This window comes from Chlorocebus sabaeus, chromosome 23 (genome assembly GCF_047675955.1).
Source record: "Chlorocebus sabaeus isolate Y175 chromosome 23, mChlSab1.0.hap1, whole genome shotgun sequence".
Lineage (NCBI taxonomy): Eukaryota > Metazoa > Chordata > Mammalia > Primates > Cercopithecidae > Chlorocebus > Chlorocebus sabaeus.
In genome coordinates, this window is record NC_132926.1 from 73,954,797 (window position 1) to 73,975,531 (window position 20,735).

A 20,735-nucleotide genomic window follows, 5' to 3' on the forward strand; every position below is an offset into this window, starting at 1 on the left:
ATTGAAATTAGAATAATCACTTCTGTATTTTATATGTATTTATAAATGTGAAAATATTTTTCTAATATATCATAATTAAGAAATAGCAGAATGGTGTAGGTGATAGTGTTACAATGCTCTAATACCATTTTAGTTCTTTTTCTGCTTTAAAAATCTTTCTATTGATATAAATATAGAGAAAATTGCACACCTATCGAAAGTACGCAGTTCATTGAATCTTCACAAACTGAATACACTCTGTAACCAGAATTCAGATCAAGAAACACCATTTCTATTATTGCCATGATGCCCCCATGACCCTTTCCAGTCACTGCCCTACCCTGAGGGTAGCCAGTATCATTACTTCTAACCACGCTGATTAATAATAACTTCTTTTATACTGAGAAAGCTTTGTTTAAATATATATGACATTACAGAAATACCTGTATGGTTGTTTTTGTTTTTGTTTTTTGAGATGGAGTCTCACTCTGTCGCCTAGACTGGAGTGCATCGGGGCGCGATCTTGGCTCACTGCAACCCCCGCCCCCTGGGTCCAAGCGATTATCCTGCCTCAGCCTCCCCAGTAGCTGGGATTACAGGCACCTGCCACCCCGCCTGGCTAATTTGTGTATTTTTAGTAGAGACGGGGTTTCACCATCTTGACCAGGCTGGTCTTGAACTCCTGACTTCATGCTCCACCCACCTCGACCTCCCAAAGTGCTAGGATTACAGGCATGAGCCACCGTGCCTGGCCCTGTATAGGTTTTATAGTATGCTTATTGCCCTTTATGTTTATTTGTTTAAATATGCAATTTTAATGCTATTTTCAGCCTGAAGATAAACTAATTTTTAATGAATTTCCTGTGGCCTCAGAGAGAAGGAGGGAGACTGATACACGTGTGCATACATACATACATACACACACACAACACACTAAAAAGATTTTGCCCTACCACAAATTCTTCTGATTTAAAGCAGTGGATTAGCAAGAAAACATATTATCAATGGTAAGAAGGAAAAAAACCATATTATTTCATTTAATTTTTTTAATATTTGGAATTATTTGGCATTAAAACAGAGGATTTTATTTTTAAAATCAGTATTTGTGATATCATGTCACTAGGCTTTAATGGAGATAAATTAGAAACTTCCTAGAATGGTAGAGGAAACAATATGACTTTATGAATCAATATGTATTATGCCTTTTCCAAGCCTTCTTAATTAATGAAACAATTTTCACCTTAAAATTTTGTTTTAAAACATGCAAAATTAATAATAATTATAATTTTATTATGATTTAACATTATTTTGAAAATCTCTATCAGCTAATTCTAACTTTTTAACTTCTATACCACAGCCCTGAGAGGGACGCTATGAGGGGAATGTATATTCTTCAGAAAAAAAGGATGTTAGTCTGAAATGAGCTTGATCTGGTAGCATAAGCTCTATCCCAAAATTGGTTAGCTGTGGCATTATCAGACATAAATTTTGGTTTGCCACATATTTTGTTTTATTGGGGGTAGCACCATGATACCAAGGAGTGTGATTTGACAGGAAAATTCCTGAAAAATGATAAAATGTATACCTTCCTTTTAAACATAAACATTATGTTTAAAGTAGACATCGGATGTGAAAATGGAAAACAGTAGGAAAATGTATATTAGATTAAATATTTTGAGAAAAATATAAGATATGTTCCTATTTGTGCAGGTTTTGGCTTTTAGATATGTGAAAAAGCAACTGCCTAGACTATTTATTGCTTAGTCAGCTGAACATAAAAATGGAAGCTTCACTGACATTCAACTTCCGTAATTTATTAGAAATGTCAGAAAATCATATGTATTTAGTAGCTTTGCTTAGAACATATTTGCACGTGGGGGTTTAATAAATCCCTGTATCTCTAATTTCTTACCTAATTATTTGTTTAATAGACTCACATATTATATATCAGAAATACACATGGATAAAGAATAATCACTCATCATCTTACCATGACAGTATGAGAATCTTTCTTTTTACCCCTTACAGGCTTATAAACACATTAAGATATGAGGGGAAAAAAATTAGGAATAAGAAAAGTACAAGTGATAGGACTCAGAAAGGAAAAACAGGCCGGGCCCAGTGGCTCACGCCTGTAATCCCAGCACTTTGGGAGGCCTAGGCGGGCAGATCATAAGGTCAGGAGATCGAGACCATCCTGGTGAAACCCCGTATCTACTAAAAATACAAAAAAAAAATTAGCCGGGCGTGGTGGCGGGCACCTGTAGTCCCAGCTACTTGGAAGGCTAAGGCAGGAGAATGGCGTAAACCCGGGAGGTGGAGCTTGCAGTGAGCCGAGATCGCACCACTGCACTGGAGCCTGGGCAACAGTGCGAGACTCTGTCTCAAAAAAAAAAAAAAAAAAGAAAAGAAAAAGGAAAAACAAAAGTGTAATTATTGTTATGCTGGGTAATGGCTTAATTAAATGAACCACCAAAATGATAGGACATGCTATTTGGTATTTGCTATAAAACAATCAGTCTGCTGGGCGCGGTGGCTCACACCTGTAATCCCAGCACTTTGGGAGGACGAGATGGGCAGATCACGAGGTTAGGAGATCGAGACCATCCTGGCTAACACAGTGAAACCCCGTCTCTACTGACAATACAAAAAATTAGCCGGGCGTGGTGGCGGGCACCTGTAGTCCCAGCTACTCGGGAGGCTGAGGCAGGAGAGTGGCGTGAACCCGGGAGGCGGAGCTTGCAGTGAGCCGAGATGGCGCCACCGCACTCCAGCCTGGGCAACAGAGCGAGACTCCATCTCAAAAAAAAACCAGTCAATGTATCCATAGAATAAGGGAAGTAGGTAGGGATATATAAAAAATGCTTTTGTTTATGGGTTAATTGTAGCTAGGTGTTGGATACATGAAAGTTATTATACTATTTATGTACTTTTATTTATGTTTTTAAAAAAAAGTTTTTAAAATGTGTACCCCAAAGCACGCATGGAACTTACCTAAATAATTATCCCTGTTTCAGTGACACAAGTGGCATCAGTTGCCTTTTTCATCATGTAGAAGGACAAAGGGGAAAATCTACTTAGTAATGGCAGTGTTTTTCACGTTAAATAATGACAGAAATTGGAAGAGTTATAGCCTTTTTTTATATGACTTTCTCAAGGCCAACATTCTTCTGATTGTAGTTCCAGTTTCAAGGAGATGATGTATTTTTTTTTTCTGATACACCAAATTAGAAAATTTCCCTTTGTTCTGTGTTTAATACTATACTTTTCATGTTAAATCAGGGTATTTGGTTAGTGATACGTTTTCTTTCCATAATGGAAAGTTAGTTCCATCCTAATTTGACTAAATCTATTGATCACTAAACTCTGTAAAGAAAGGCAATTTGTACCTGATTCTTATTTATCATAAAGAAATTTACCTGCCCCAAATTTATATTTTTAAAAGTCATTTTACACACACACGCACACACGTAATTAATATGATATGTGTGTGCATGTATAATTTTTATCTCAGTGTTTTAGATGTGAACAGGCAAAAGTCATAATTCATTTGTGCTCTGACTTCATTTGAAAGAAATGCTGATACTCTGATTTAAGCAATTAGTTTTTATTTTACTAAATACTGTGATTAAATCTCTCTACCTTAAGCAATGAAATGATATGCTTAGATATTTTTAAATGGGTTTTATATGGTGTGTCCCCGAAAATAAATTATGTTGACTCCTCATTTTCCAAGCTAATGAAAGGATATAATAAAATAGCAGATAAACCATGCAGGATTGTTCTTCTCCCAGCATAAGCAGTATTTAAATACCAAAGATAGAAAGAGATAAAATAGCAAGAGAAACTTAGATCTGAAAGAGCAGGTTTTTTCTGGAGAATAGGAGGGATGAATATAGCCAGTCTGCCAACTGTAGTGGCCACCTTCTCTCTCTGTTGTAGCCCTGCCTGGGCAAGAACACAGTAACTTGCAAGGCCAATACAATCTTTCTTCCTGACTCTCCAAAACCAATATAGGCTCTAAATGGAGTAGAAGGGAAACAGTCTCAATTGAGAAAGGGAATGGAGTGAAGCAGTAGAGAAATCCTATCTGTGGCCATGGTATGAGTTCTTTTAATTATAGGAACTAAGAAATAGGGACTCACTCAGCCACCTCTTCCCACCTCAACCCCATCCCCCAAAAGGGGATATATTTAAAGTCAAATAACCTACGTGTGAAACTGAAGAGCTGTAGGGAACTAAAGCAGCTCTCTTGTGGGTTTCTTCTTATGAGGGTGCTGCTGCATTCAGTATCTCCTCAGTTTCCTCCAAACTTCTCAGCCTCTAAGCGAGCTAGTCCTGTGCCCCTGTAACCACTGAAAATTTTCATCCCTTCAGTCCCTTTAGTTGTCCAACTTTAAGACTGCCTGTATCCTTCATCTTTCTGGAGGTACAGTAACAATGATCTAAGTAGGTCTTTTTGACGTTACCCCTACACTTTTCTGTTTCCTTTTTGATGATGCCACACATCAGTGTTAGCTCAGAGCCTCTGCGTTTATGTCTGTAACTAGCCCTTTTCAAATAAAAACAAAAGATTTTAGCTAGTGGGCCTCAGACTTGGTCCTGGCATCATTCTGAGAGTCGATGTTTGTTATGAGGATAAAATTAGATGGTTATTAAGATGGTCCTTTGCCTCTGGAAGTCTGAGACTAAGAGAAATCCTACCAGTCTCGGAGAAGATGTCAGTCTCGGAGAAGATGTCAGTCTCTGAGAAGATGCGTACACAAAATACCATGAGATAGGTTCCCTGGAGGCAGGGACTTTGTCTTTCATGTTTCCATTTGCATCTTCTGTTGCTTAGCAGTTTGCCAAATAAGACTAACATTATTTCTTATATTAAATAATTATTCATAACAGTAACTGATATTTATTGAGCACTTGCTATATGCCAGCTCTGTTTTAAGGATTTCACATTTATTAATCAGTTATCACAGCTCTTCTGCTAGGGATTTATTATTAGTTGTTACTGTTATTATTTCCATTTTACAGATAAGAAAACTAAGGTATAGATAAATTACATAATCTGTCCAAAGTAATGCAGCTTTTAAGTGATGGAACCAGAATTCAAATTGACAGAGACCAACTCCAGAGCTTGCTCTAATCATTATTCACTTAATAATTGATTGATAAATGAATAAATGATGTTAAATGTCTTTTACCCCAAAGCTAATGCAGAACTCTAATTTTAAAAACACATGGTCCTTTTGCCTTGTTTAAGGACCAAATGAGTTTCTGCTCCCAAACGTCTATCTTATAATTAGTAACCCTGTTAAAATAAAAAGCCATACCCATCCCTACTATCCCAGACCTTGTCTCCCTAGGGCAATAGCTCCAGTTCTGTATGCCCCAGCTGAAAGGAAAAGGGATGTTAGGGAACTTGAATTTACCTTACTAGTTTCCTGTCATAGGAGGATGCCAGAAGAAAACAACAACCACAGTAGATAAAGAAAAGCTCTAACCTCTTTCGAAAGTTTCATCCCTAGAATATGTTGCTCAGTTACTATCCCAGAATCCAGTTTCAGATCTGCACTCCTCCTCCTTTGAGAGAAATGAAAAGGGGTTAGGGGAAGAGAAGAAAAAACTTCACGTCTTTCTTCTGGAGCCCAGCAGTGGTGGTCCTTTTCATGTAGAAATCCAGGAACAGTTTCAATCAGTAAACCTGGTGGAGAAATTAACCAATGTTGTATTTGTCTTAATTCAGGAAGTCACAGTATGTTTTCATTATTTATCTAGAAATATTATAAGCTGCAAATACACCCTTATTTAGATATTCTGATGAAAACACCTTCTTGGGGAATGTAAATTAGCACAACAACTATGGAAAATAGTATGGAGGTTCCCAAAAAAACTAAAGGTAGAACTACCATATTGCTAGATATACCATATCCAGCAATCCCACGGCTGGGTATATATCCAAGAGAAAGGAAATCAGTGTTTATCGAAGATATAGCTGCACTTCTGTTACTATTGCAGTACTATTTACAATAACCAAGATATGGAATTAACCTGTGTCCATCAATAGATGAATGGATGAAGGCATGGTGTATATTCCAATGGAATATGATTCAGCCATAAAAAAAGAATGAAATCCCATTATTTGCAGAAATATGGTTGGAACTAGGAACTAGAGGACTTTATGTTAAGTGAAATAAACCAGGCACAGAAAGACAGATACCACATGATCTTACTCATATGTGGGGGCTAAAATAAATTGATCTCATAGAGGTAGAGTAGAATGGTGCACCAGAGACTGGGAAGGGGGCAGGGGGAGATGAAGAGAGGTTGATTAATAGGTACAAAGATACATTAAAATAGAAGGAATAAGTGGTATTGTTTGATAGCATAGTAGGACAACTATAGTTAACTACAATTTATTGTATATAAATAGTTAGAAGAGAGTATTCCTAACACAAAGAAATGGTAAATGTTTGAGGTGATGAATATCTCAATTACCATGACTTAATCATTACACATTGTATGTATGTATCAAAATGTCACCTGTACCCCATAAATATATACAATTATTATGTATTACTGAAAAGAGAAAAAAGAAAGTGAAGACATCCCCATGGGCAAATAGTCATGATATGAGTTAAAGTAGTCATTTGGAATTATGCTCTTCATTATCAGGTACAGTTTAGAGTTGGCTTCTTTGTACAAGATTCTTTTTTGGCCAAATTTCAGTAATGTCTATGAGAAAATTTTGCCTTAGAGTTAAATTCTAGGGTGGGCAGTTACTTGCATTAAGCTAAACAAAACATCAGATCATCATGCTCTTCTTATTCACTTTTAATTAATGGACCAACAGATTTAAAGATAGTACTATATCTACCATAAAAGAATTTTATCCTTTTAATTCACTTAAGGAAGATTTTTACATTTAAAAACTGATCATCCAAATTTGATCTATTATCAATAGAACCCATTATTTGAATCTTTGATGTTTCACTTATATGTAGTAAATAATATTTAATTTAAATGCATTGCCTTCATTTTAATAGAATGATTTATTTGGTCCTTTGCAAAAATACTACTCCTAAAACTGAACGTAGAAAAGGACTATTTGTAGCAGCCTATATATTCAACTCGTATCAAATTTTCAGTGCTCTAAAGGTGTTGATTTTGCTTATGAAAGTGTTAGCACTCTGTATGACATCTTCAAGAGAAAATGATTGAAAAAAACATTTTAATTGCCAAAGTGGAGGGAAAGTGTTGACCAGTAAGTTCCCAGATTAATCTGTTTCTGCAGTAGAAAAAAAATGGTAATGAATTGAAAGGCGATATCTTGCTAGACTCTTAGATATAGAATTACTTGGTTTCAGACTAATCACAGAACTCAGGATATTGTAACTGTATTATACACAGGATATATTTGAAGAGGACTTCTGAATATCTTGTCATTTAATTTTTATTATTTTAATTATATTTTTTAAAATGAGAAATACATTAAAATTGAGAAAACTTGATGATATTCTTGTTTTTAATTGGTGATTTAAAATTATCATTGGTAGATTTTGTGTGTTCATTTTCAAACATATCTGTATAAAAATAAAATAAATCCAACAGTACTCTTTTAACCAATATTTAGACAGTAATGTCTAACTGATTTACAAAATAATCCTCTCAGCTATCAGCATCAATTCAATTTCATCTAATGCATCCTGTGATGAATTCAACATGGCCAAAGAATTATATTTTATTATTAAAATGGTATAGATGTATTCATTGTTTGGCCTGAGCAGAGCTTCTCACTCCATTCTAAGGGTATTCAAAAGCTCTTTTCCAATTTTGTTATACCCAACCAGGGTTTCATAGCATCTATTCAACATGTGCTAAATTACACTAGATTTCTTGGTTTTGAATATCTTTATTATAAACATTGATTAAAAATAGTAGACAAGATTTTCATGAAGAGGTTTTATCTTCTGGACACACAATATGCAAAGAGCATGAGCTGGGCTCATGCCAGGCCACTGCAACTATCTTACTAGTTGTGTGTCTTGAGCTACTCGAGCCTTTTCCTTCAACTGAAAAAAAACTGAAATATTTAGGAAGGCGTGCACTCATGAACTTATAAAAAGCACGCAGCTCAACAAGTTTCGTTCTGCAAGTGATAGTTGTTATTATCTTGAAATAAAAATATTATTTTCAAGATAGGTTTTAGCACCAGGGAGGTAAAATTCATTCACTTGCCTGACCATTATAAATTTGAAATTTCTTTTTGTGAAAAGGTGATTGTTGGTTAAAAAAACAAACAATAGCAGATGTGAGAAGCTGAAAATCCATACTACTTATATGGTTTTGGTTTTTACATATCAATTAGAAAATATTTTAATGCTACTTTTTAAAAATAATCAAAGGACTGTACAGAAAAGATAACTCAATTGTATGTGCTATATTATACTTTAAATTCCCTCTCTTGTGTTTTCCTATCTGTTTTCAAAGGAGCTAGTCCATTTTCAGCCATTCTTTCATAAATGCCATTGCTCAAAAATGTATCAAGGTTTCAGTTATGTGACATTTTTGTCCTGAGTTTATTAGTATTTTCAGTTTAACATGTCAATAAATTTGTATAAATTTTGGAAACCACAGTATCATTAAAATTAGAAAAAAAAAAAGATCAACAATATAAACGTAGTTTTCCCACAATTTATCTTCCAGGTTAAAATTGCATTTTTTGTTAGATGTTTCCACCCTCAAAATGATTCTTAGAATATATTTTAAATTTTCAGTGACTAATGGTTTTCAAAATTGTCATTATAAATAGGGCTGCACATTTGTATGTCATTCTACTACCTAGGAAGTTATAGTGCACCATTGTAAAATCTGCTTTATTTTTCAAATGAGAATATCAAGTTGTTGTTAAAATAATTTAAATAAAATATAATTTAAAAGAATATTGTACTTTTAACCTTACAATTTTAAGTGATGTGATTTAGGTCTTTTTAAACAGTTTACTTGATTTTAGTAGGTGTCCCTGTTACATTCAAGATATAAGGAAGATATGCCACATTGTGATTTGAATTCTGTGGTGTAAAGTAAGATACTTGCAATTTTACTCATATTGCAAACAAAATGATAAATATATATTAATATAAATTGCTCTTAGGTTTGTGTTATGTTGTTCTAACATTTGATTAAATTTCTTTTTTATTTGTATTTAATCTCATAATTTTTTTAGCCTTGAAAAGATTAATTTGCGAGGGTTAACATCATTTGTGATTATAAGTTAAACATGCTAAAAAAGAAGTCTCTATTAGAGTAATTGTTTATTTCAGGTTTTCTTATATTATCGTTGTTATGGTTGGCATAACAAGGCAAGAAGTATGTTTATCAGTATAAAAAACTTATACCTGTATCAGACATTAAAATACCTACCTCAGCTACAGATATGGGTTATCTCTTAAATGTATTATGGTTGGCTGTGTAGATTCAATTACTGATAATCTAATAGATTATATCTGTAGTCAAAAGAGTATACTTATTTTAACCACATATAATATTATTAAAGCTATTCTAAGTTGTTAAGTTTTGTGTCTTTAAACTGTTTTTATAATGTAGTTTTTCAAACATTGACATAGTCTACAGAAGACTATAATGAAACCCTCTACACATAGCCCAGCTTTAACAGTGACCAATAGACTGCTAAACTTGTTTCATCTGCACTCTCACCTTCCCTACTCTGTACCCACACACTGGATTATTTTGAAGCAAATCCAAGAGAGATTATGACTTGTTTAAAATTAGCAATTTGTATTTATAAATAGTTGACCATTTGCCTCTTGCATGGTGTTACTGTTTTTTGACAAATAGAAAACATTAAGAGTTCCCTTTGGAAGTAGTTGCCATAGTTTAATATGAGATCATTCAGATGTATATAAATCATAACAAAGGTGAGAAAAGATATGTGGATATAGATGACCTGATAAAATGATCAAAGTAATTTTATTGTTTCTCAGCAGTGTAGAAAAAAATGAAGTAAACAAGAGACTAATTTAAGAAGGTCCACTTAGGGCAATCTGAAAACACACATCATAGGCATAGAGAGAATAGATATCAAACTCTGACAAGCTTTCAACAGAAAAGACAGAATGTTCTCCAAGGTAATTCTGGAATAGCTACACAGTCTACACCACCTCCACTGAACTTTTAGCTTTCCTTGAGACACTTGGCCACATGCCATATCAGCCCAATGCCAGCAGTACAAGGACTAATCATCCTTAGATGTGGCGTGCTCTGAAGGTGCATATAATTCTTTCAAAAACTGAAATAGGATCACAAGACTGAGGCATCTATTTCCAATTAATTTGGTCACAGGAGTTTATCTGTCATCTTTGTTCTGTCACAGCAGTTTGTGGTAAACCTGCTTCACATGGATTATCAAATATTAAGAACAGTGGATTGCAGAATTTTCCCCCCAGTCAGTTCCTATTTTGTCACTTTTGGTTTAAACTAGATGAAACTAGCCATGGGTTTAAAAATGAACTTGACATTTTCAAACTTCCATGAAAAGGAATTGGTCAAACTTCTGGCACAATGACATAGTAGGTTATTGTATACACCATACTAATTCATTCTGATTTTCTACAAAAGGTAGGTATAAAGTTTTTACTTTAGAAAAGTATATGCAATTCAGCAACAAAAATACTCGTCCTTTTTGCCCCAAAATGCACATGTAAGGATTCTATGCACAATATCCTTATTGTGTGCTAAAATGAATGATAGATTTCAGAATATTTCCTAGTATTCTCAATATTTAATGGTATTTCTCACTATTTAAATATATCTGATCTATCTTAAAAGGATAACAAATTATTTTTTCCTCTGTGGTCATATAATGCCAGTGCAAAGCAAGTAGGAATTTAGATGGCATGATAGCCATTTTTAATTTTTATTTGGTTTCGGTCTGTTTCGGTTTCAAGAAACAAAGCCGCACATGGGTTTGAGCAAGTAGAGAGGACATTTGAAGGATGCAGTGTATGCTATGGCAAGTAGGTACCAGGAACTCATAGGCATCTGGGAACTGAAGTTGTGTGGCTGGCTTGCTACACCCTGGAACTAGATCCTGAGTAACCTTGAGGACCTCATCAGCGTCAGTATGAGAGACTAGACCTTGGTTAATATTGTCATTCCAATAATATGTGCTCACTTGTTAATAGTAATATACTCTATGAATTTTATAAAAATGAAGTACGATTTGTGTTACGAATTAACATAATTTAATAGCATGAAAGTTTAGGGAGATGGAAATGGGACTGTGACTCTTTGAAGTTTTTTAAATACCTGAGCATACCTTTATAACAGCTATGGGAAGTTACTAATATTACCTCTGTATAAATTGTCCAATTTGATGCCGCCAGCTCATAAGGAAAAAAGCTGAGAATAAAAAACCCTACCAGTACAAATCCCCAAGGCCGAGCTTGCTCACTAGATAGTCTGCCTGTGATAGAAATTATAAGAATATAAAGAATATGCAAATATAAGAAGACTTAAAAAAATCACTTATGTTTGAGGGGCAGAGTTGGCGACCCCATTTTCTTTTTTTTTTCTTTTTTTTTTTTTTTTTTCCTGGATGTCAACTCTTTTTCTTCACTACAAAACATGTAAATCCAATTCAGGACACTCTCCCCACCTTTGTTCTCACTGGGTCCTCCTCTTCTTCCTGTCTCCCTCCCTCTATTATTCCCTGCCATGCCCAGTCTCTTCCATTTCTATTTCTGATGTGTGTTAATGCAGGTGGAGTATGATGTATCTACCCAAAATAATTTGGGGAATACAGCAAAGATGCCAGTTTCCAGTCCTCTCCGGACTTTGCCTTCCTCTCTTGGCTTAGGTGTTCTGACATTCTTACCATTAGAAACACTACTTTGGGATGGACCTGAGAAGATATGGTTTTATTCTCTGCATTTTCTGGTAAATTTGTGTCTGTTTTGTGGAGAGAAGTTCCCCATCAACAATATCCCGCTCTCTCTTTGCTATCTCAGTATTTTTTTTTAATGAAGTTCGTTCCTTGTTATGCAAAAGACAAAGAATGCTGGGTGGGCGCAGTGGCTCACGCCTGTAATCTCAGCACTTTGGGAGGCTGAGATGGGAGGATCCCTTGAGCTCAGGAGTTTGGGACTAGCCTGGGCAACATAGCAAGACCTTGTCTCTACTAAGAAAAAAAAATAGCTGGGCGTAGTGACGCGTGCCTGTAGTCCCAGCTACTCAGGATGCCAAGGCAGGAAGATCACTTGAGCTTGGGAGATTGAGGCTGCAGTGAGCTATGATCCTGTGACAGAGTGATACTCTTATCTCAAACAAAACAAAAACTGACAGCATGCAACTCAGACACTGGGCAGCTAGGTTTCATTTGGAGGAAACAGCAGGGCAACATCCCATCTGGGTAAGGAAATAGCATCAAAGAAAAGTCATCAGGTGCAGGCCACATGAAGAGAATAGGACTTCTATGAATTAATCAGAAAGGGGAGAAGCAGAGGCTGACTGAAGGGGCTAGAAAACCAGGGAAAAAAAGGAATGACGTGATAATGGATTGCTAAGAAAATCTTAGCTAACTCCCCAGCTTTTATTTCTGAGAACAGACTTCGAGGTGTGTTCCCCATGGCCAAACATAGCAGTGGGGCATGGGAGGAGCACTGTAGTCAGAGCCAGGAAACTTGGAAACCACTCCTTTTGTTTCCAATCTCAAGTCTTGATTATAATGGAAGTGCTGCCAGACCCTTAATTATGAAAGTACAACAGGGCATTAATATAATTCATCACCTGTTAGAAAGAGCACTTGTGGGCTATTTACTAGAAATCTATTAAATATGACATGAAGACAGATTGCACTCCATTTCTTAACATGACATTATAATCAGGATGTATGCTCACTAAAATGGTTTATAGAACTCTTGTCTGTGTGTCCTATCAATTAACCTAAAATCTGCATAAATGAAGTGTAGCTAAGCAGCACCTTTAGCAAATGGATGCATGTTTTTCCTCTGGTTCTCAGTAGAGGAAAGTTTCATTTTGAAATATCGTTGTTTTTATAGCAAGTTCATTGCTACGTGTTATTTTTTAAAAAGCATTGAGCAAAGGCATAATAAAGCAAAGAGTACTCACTTCATAGTTCTATTACTGAATATTGAAGGATTTGTTTTTAGATGAACCTGGTACATTTCCTTGACATCCTAATATAAAAGCCTTTTGTGTAGATAAGGTCAATATTGATGACCCAGTACTGTAATCCTGTAAAGTATGCCTGATGTACCTCAAAGTACAATTATTCTTTTAAGCTTTCAGTTTACAAGTGAAAGAAAATTTATTTATGTAGTAGTTAAAGACAAGACTCTCTTTTACTTTAAGTGGAGAGTACTGTATATTCAAATATCTTTTACCTTTGTGCTTAAGATTCATCTTTGCCTCTTTTTTAACCTTAAGATATTATATGAAATTACCCTCATTAAGCTATCATTATATTCATAGTTAGGTCCCTACTCTTTGAGACTCCATATTATATTAGAAATGCTGCACAGTGAACTAGCAATCATGTATAATATTTTTCACAATCAGCCTTAGTTTAGACCTCTTTGTACATTTTTCTGTAATAAAGTTACATTCATGGTTTTATCCATAGGGAGGCATTGTGTTTTCAGCCGTAATGAAGGGAAGTGGTAGAAAAGGTAAATCAGCATGGTGGGGTAAAAAATTCAGGTAGTTGTGGCTCTAGAATCAGTGCTGTTTTTACTTACTGTGTTTGTTCATTGGTTTTTCTCCCCTCCGCATGCTGGCAAGAATATCAAGGAGAATGTTTTTCTTGTATAATGTTCCCTGCCCTGGTGCCATAATTTGTTAGATTTTAAAACATAAACTGCAAAAGCCAACTCAGATTTCTTTAAAGAGAAAGTGCTTTCTTCTGGGCAGAACAGAGAAGTGTTCTGTTAGACCAGTGGGACACTCAAAGCGGAATGGAGTGGGTGGGTGGTGATGACCTCGTCGGTCCTTCTTCCTACACCATTGCCTGTCCTGACTGAGCAGCTTCCCACCTCTGCCCTTTCTGTTCTGCTCCAATAAGGGGTTACTCCCCTAGCAAAATCTCTATGCTGTGGAAATGGAGAGGAGCACTGACCCACAGTTGTGGTCACTCCACGTAAACATCCTCCTAGGCATATCCATGACCAGCACAGATGTGCAGAAACAGTAAAGAAGAAAATGTTAGACTGATACTAGAATTCTGACTTACGAGGCCTTTAGCTTTGAAGAGGATCCAGTCCATAGGATTCATTTTCATCCCTGGTTTTCCATGTACTTAGCATTATCTCCAACTTCTCTCTAGCATGGACTCCTGCTCAAGCCATGCTGGGCTCCTCTTCACTCTTCCTTCAGTGTCTACCCTCAGCCCAGTTTCTGTGACCTTACCTGTGTCTTAGATGCCCTCCCACTTTCCCTCACAATTGTGTCTCATCTTCTCTCTGAATTATAAGCTCCCTAATGACTGAGAAGCACTTACTTACTTTTGTATACCTCCCAGAATTTCATACAGGATATCGTACTAAGGAGACATAGTAAATAGCTATTGTATTAAAAAATACTATTTTATAAGCCAGTCGTGGTGGCTCACGCCTGTAATCTCAGCACTTTGGGAAGCTGAGGTCGGTGGATTACTTGAGCCCAGGAGTTGAAAACCAACCTGGGCAACATGGTGAAACCCTGTCTCTACAAAACATACAAAAATTAGCTGGGCATGGTGGCATGAGCCTGTAGTCCCAGCTGGGCTGTGGTGGGAAGATTGCTTGAGCCTAGGAGACCCTGTCTCAACAACAACAACAACAAAATTGTTAAGTAAAATTTGTGGGTGGTTTTAGATCTATAATACCTGTAGGGTTAATTGAAGGGTAGTCATGACAACTCTTTAAATAGAAAGAGGATCATTTTATCCCCTCTCTGTCTTTTCTCTTATAGGCCAAGCTTCAAGTCCTTTTATCATTTTGTTCATAATAAGATTTTCACCATTCTAGGTGCCTTACCACTTTTCTTTAGCAGTAGTTTTCTCTGTCTAGCTTCTGCAAAATCAAACTGGAAGCTCTCTCCCTTAAAAAATTTCTAATAATGCAGTTTAAGGTCTTTTTAGTTCATTTGACAGCCACATCCTACATAGGTTCACACTGAGCATGTGGTCAAGTGACACCTCCTGGTCTATTTCACAAAAATGACTATTTCTTCCACCAACAAAAAAAGGATCAAATTTAAAGATTTGTCAGAGCATACCAGATGCATTTATATTTAAAACCATTATTGTTAAGAATTATTTATTTCTTAAATCTCTTTTCTTTTTCTTCATATACTTTAAGTGAACAGGATATATTTCTTGAAATCTAAAGGCATGAAAAAAGTCCTTTCAGTTTGTTTTGTTATATCGCATGCATCTAAAATTGATGTTCTCTGAAGGATCACTCAGGGTTCATGATGAATACTTGTTCAAATAAATAGTAAAAGTCCTAGTTAGATGTTAGCCCCATAATAGAAATGGTCCTTACCAATAATCAAGCCCCTATAATAGATTCATACTCTTTTAGAGAAGACCACATTTGCTGCCTCATTTCCAGAGGGGGCTTGTGAGAGAACCAGTGCCTAAAGTTATAGCTGTCAGACTGTGGAGTCTCAGCAAGGGATACTGGCTTGGAGAACCAGCTTTCGAAAGGCTCAAGGAAGCAGAAACTGATTTCTCACATACCATTATGCAATTTAACTAACATAACAAATGCCAAATAATTGCTGGCACTAATGGGTAGGTGGATGTTTACTTTGTGTTGTTACCATGGATTCCCTTAACATTGATGGGCCTGCTGTGATTGAAATGCTGGAAATTTAAGGAAATAGTAATGATATGATTAGCCTGACTTAATAATTTGAACAGGATTTATTTACCCAAAAGATGATTAAAGCTATATTATACTCAACTTGCTTTGATTTAATATATTATCCTATTCTGTGGGAATTGTTTCAGTATTACATAATTCCATTTAATACAAGGAGACATGTATATATTTTATGTATAAAGCTTATTGAGCTATTAATTTTATTGACTTATACATAAAGTTTATAGAGCTCTTAATGTATGTCAGGAACTGGAATAACCATTTCACATGCATTATCTCATTTAATCTTCACAAGACATATTTATCCCCATTTTATAGTTAAAAAACTGAGATAGAAGTTAACTTGACAATGATTCCACATCTGGTAAGACCCAGAATTTAAACTCCATTTGGCACCAGAGCCTATGTTTCAGCCCTTATGTGTGGTTCTGTAATCTCCTGACAAGTTCTTCCTGCCCCCTGCACAAATAAAACAGTTCACTGAGACCGTGGTATTGCAGTAAAGAAAGAGTTTAATTAATGTGAGGCTAGCCACATGCAAGACAACAGAGTTATTACTGAAATCTCAGATATTCAGCTAGTCTCTCCAAAGGCTTGGAGGTTAGGGTTTTTCAAGGATAGTTTGGTGGGCGGTGGGGTACGGAATGCGGAATGTTGATTGGCTGGGAATGAAATCATAGGGATGTGGAAAATGGTCCTCATACACTGCGCCAGCCTCTGGGTCAGGGCCATAGACAGATTGAATCACAAGTTGTAGGTCCAGGTAGAATCAGTCAGTTGCCAGAAATGTAAAAGTCTGAAAAAACATCTCGAAAGGTCAATTTTAGGCTCTGCAATGGTGATGTTATCTACAGGAGTAGTGGGGAAGTTACAAATCTCATGAGCTCTGGAACAATGGCTGGATATCATTTAACTGCAAATGTATCTTAGAAGAATTCGGGCCCGTCTCATAATCCTAACCTTGTGGCCTTTCATTAGTTTTACAGAGGCAGTTTCAGCCCCCGACCAAGGAGTGGGAGCAGTTTAGGGAGGGACTGTTATCATCCTTGCTTCAAAGTTAAACTATAAACTAAATTTTCTCCCATTGTTAGCTTGGCCTACACCCAGGAATGAGTGAAGGCAGCCAGCCTGTGTGGCTAGAAGCAAGATGGAGTCAGCCATGTTAGATTTCTCTCACTGTCATAATCTTTGCAAAGGTTATGTCAGTCCCCTCACCAGCAGTGTCAGCATTACGTGGACATTGAGAAATGCAAATTCCTGGCCCCACTACAGGCTGACTGAATAAGAAACGCTGGGAATAGGTCCGAGCAATCTGTTTTAACAAGCCCTATAGGTGATTCTGATCATGCTACGTAAAGTTAGAGATCATGGCCTTCCACTGTTCCCTTCTCAGGCATGGGTGTCCAGCTAGCTTTCCTAACCTACATCTGCCCAGACAGCTGCAGCTGATTTCTGGCTTTCACTTCCCATCCCCCGCAGCCCCTTCTTTAACCATGTTCCTGTCTTTGAAGAATCCAGCCATACAAGAAATGTTATTTATGTTTATTCAAAGAACAAACTATGTGCTGGGTTTCTTGAACAAGCACTTTATCTAGTCATTATCTGATGAAAGTTATGAACTTCCTGCCCAGAGAAGTGCACATTATGTAAGTCCATGTAGACTGTGTTCATCATGTTTGCCTGGAGCCAATCCATTGAAAGTCTGTAGATGGCCAGGTGAAGACTCTCAGGCAGTGACTGCAAAGAATGCCAAGATTATACCCAAGACCCATAAATGCCCCTCACACAATAATAAGCAGCCCATCTCTGTTCATTAGCATTTTTCTTGAAAACAGTCTTGCCTGTGACAATTATCTATGTGTGAACTTAAGCAAGACTACCCTTTTCTGAGCCCCATTTTTTTCTCTGTAAAGTAGGAGTAATAATACCAACCTTGCAAGATTGTGGAAAGTTTAGAAATAATAAATGTAAAGTTCCTAGCATTATAGTATGGCACTCATTAAATTGTGTGTGTGTATGTTCCCTATCATTTGGAAAATACAGAAAATTACAAAGAAAATAGATGATAACCCATAAATAAAATAAATGATAACTCAGAGATAACCACAATTGCTTCTTATTTTTTTTAAAAAAAATTGGAATATGTGCAGTTTGCTAGACCCTAAACAGTTCTTTGTTAACCTTCTCAGAAAGAAATTATCTCCAATGAACAATTTAGTATAATACATGAAAAAGACTTAGCTCCTGCTTGCCTATACCCAACTAGATATTTTTTGCCCCATAATAGTGGCAAAGGATAAGCATATTTTTAGTTTTAATTGGTACAGATATTTCCAACCCTGTTCTTCAGTCCCAAACCAACCCAATCATATATGAGCTTGGAAAGAGAAAAGGGAGTGAAAGTGAATGGGATTTAAAATGTATCTCATTGTCTTAGTATACTCTAACACTTATAATTCCCCCTCAACTCCTGTGAGACTAGAATCAGCCATCTTTTATCTCTAGCTTATATGGCTTGAGACCTTAAACACTACTTATTAATATATTAAAGTCTGTTATATATGTTATTGTCTTTTTTTATCCAATTGATTCTATAACATGAAATGTCCCAAAAAGCTGGAGAAAAAAATAATGTCATTAAAGCATTTTTAAACAATGAAATATTGCCCTTTTTTCTACTCATATCTCACATGTTTGATTCTTCATTGTTGTTTAGAACAGGCATTCCCGAATAGTCCAACTGCAAGCCCAAACTAGACAAGCATGGGAAGTCAAGGGCAGACAATTCTTGCGTTCAGGTTTCTGCTGCCAGTATCACCACCACTCAGTCTTTGTGTTTATGACTCCTTATCTCTAAGTGTGAAAGGGTAGGATCCTTTTTTCTTCCTTTTTGTCCATTATCTAAGTCTGTATAAAATTAACAAACCTACCCAGTAACTCTTTGTTGACTGAATATTATTATCTATTAGCTTCAAATAATCATAACAATTCAAATAATGTATTTCCTCCCTATTTCAGACATTGTTATACATACTTCAGTAATTGTTAGTTTGAGGGAAATCCAGGGATGAGATGAAAAACAGCAGATAGAGAGTCCTAGATTGTTCTCTTTTTGTAGTACTTACAGTGTTCTTTATACTTCTTATAACCAGTAGAGATAAGACAGACTTTTAGGCCAGTTGCGGTGGCTCACGCCTGTAATCCCAGCACTTTGGGAGGCAAAGGCAGGCAGATCACGAGGTCAGGAGATCTAGATCATCCTGGCCAACATGATGAAACTCTGTCTCTACTAAAATATAAAAAATTAGCCAGATGTGGTGGCACATGCCTGTAGTCCCAGCTACTCGAGAGGCTGAGTCAGGAGAATCGCTTGAACCCGGGAGGCGGAGGTTGCAGTGAGGCAAGATCGCACCACTGCACTCCAGCCTGGTGACAGAGTGAGACCCCGTCTCAAAAAAAAAAAAAAAAAAAAAAACCTCTAATTATCATAATAAAAGCAAAGTGTCAAATTTACATGTAGATTGGTTTAGATTCCATGCATCCTTTTTTCCTTTTGCTTTCTAGAATTCTTTGTGTCTTATTGAAGAAAACAGTAAATTCATCCTACCCATTTCAATTCATAAGTCAAATTCTACTAATCCTAATGTCATTACAATGAAAATCACACTATTTTTATTATCTAAATCCCAGACAACAATACATTTATTTCAGGTACTTTTTAATATAATAGATTGTGCCAAAACAAACTTTAAGAAACACGTTCATTTTAAGATTTCACCTACATCTTTAATCTTGAATACTGTGTAGAATAAAAAACAAATATCAGATAGGTTTTAATGGAAATACATTATAAGCTGATGTTATATGAGCTGTGAAAATAAATATGACATTTCTCTATGTAATCTGTTTACTTGCCCTTGGACTTAATCCTAATAATTAAACATATATTAAGAACAGTATATAATGAAAAATAAGATAACTGTAGAGAAGTCAACTTCCAGAAGTTTTTGGCAAGTTTTCTAAATTGGTAGATTTGTGTCATCAAGCCTGTCTTATCCTGGATGTGCTAATGAGCAGTCAAAGCCAATACATGAAGAAAAGGAAGGAAGAGGAGAAATATCCGAGCATATTTATAGGCAATTCATAGCTCAATGACTAGACTCTGAGTATCTAAGAATTGATTTTATAAAATAACATATTTTAAGAATGAGAACTTTCTCAAGTTATTTTACTCCCAGAACAAAGACTATAATCTTACTATATTTTTAGGACTCTCGTCTAGGGCAGGCTTTAGATATAAATAAATGATGCATTAACATTATATGAAGACAGAAGTGTATGTGCCAGCAGAAAACTAAATGGGGAGAATTGTATGTTTATACAATACAACTCCAAGGTCAGTTCACTAACTCCTTGCTGAACATCACAGCTCAGATTTTTTTTTTCTTCTTTTGATACATGTTCCTTTTTCTGTTAGTAGATATCCCTTTAGCAAACATTCCATAAATCTGAGTCTAGTGAGATAATTTTTTATTAACTCTCCCTTTACCTATTTCTGTGCAGTTTTGTAAATATCTAATAAGCAGTTACATGAAACAACCTAGTAATCAGAAAACACTGAACCTAAAACTAAAAAAAAATTAGAAAATAATCAACTAAGAGACTAGATGGCAATTGAATTTTCAGTCAATAAATATTGTTGATTAACCGAACACTGTTCCTTAAGAGCATTGTTGTTAATTGTCTCTAGGTGTGTTATTTAGATCCTTTGGAGACTGCAGCAATGGTGAAATAAATATTTTGTGATGGAAATTGCTCTGGATCACATTTTTGAGTGGAAATTAAATTTACTTACCT

General features: G+C 35.9%; 1 protein-coding gene across 1 annotated transcript in view; it reads left to right on the forward strand.

Moving 5' to 3' along the window:
* The window catches only part of FBXL17 (F-box and leucine rich repeat protein 17), a 537,807-nt gene that overhangs the window by 398,919 nt on the left and 118,153 nt on the right, over window positions 1–20,735 (forward strand). The gene's annotated exons all lie outside the window — the stretch shown is intronic.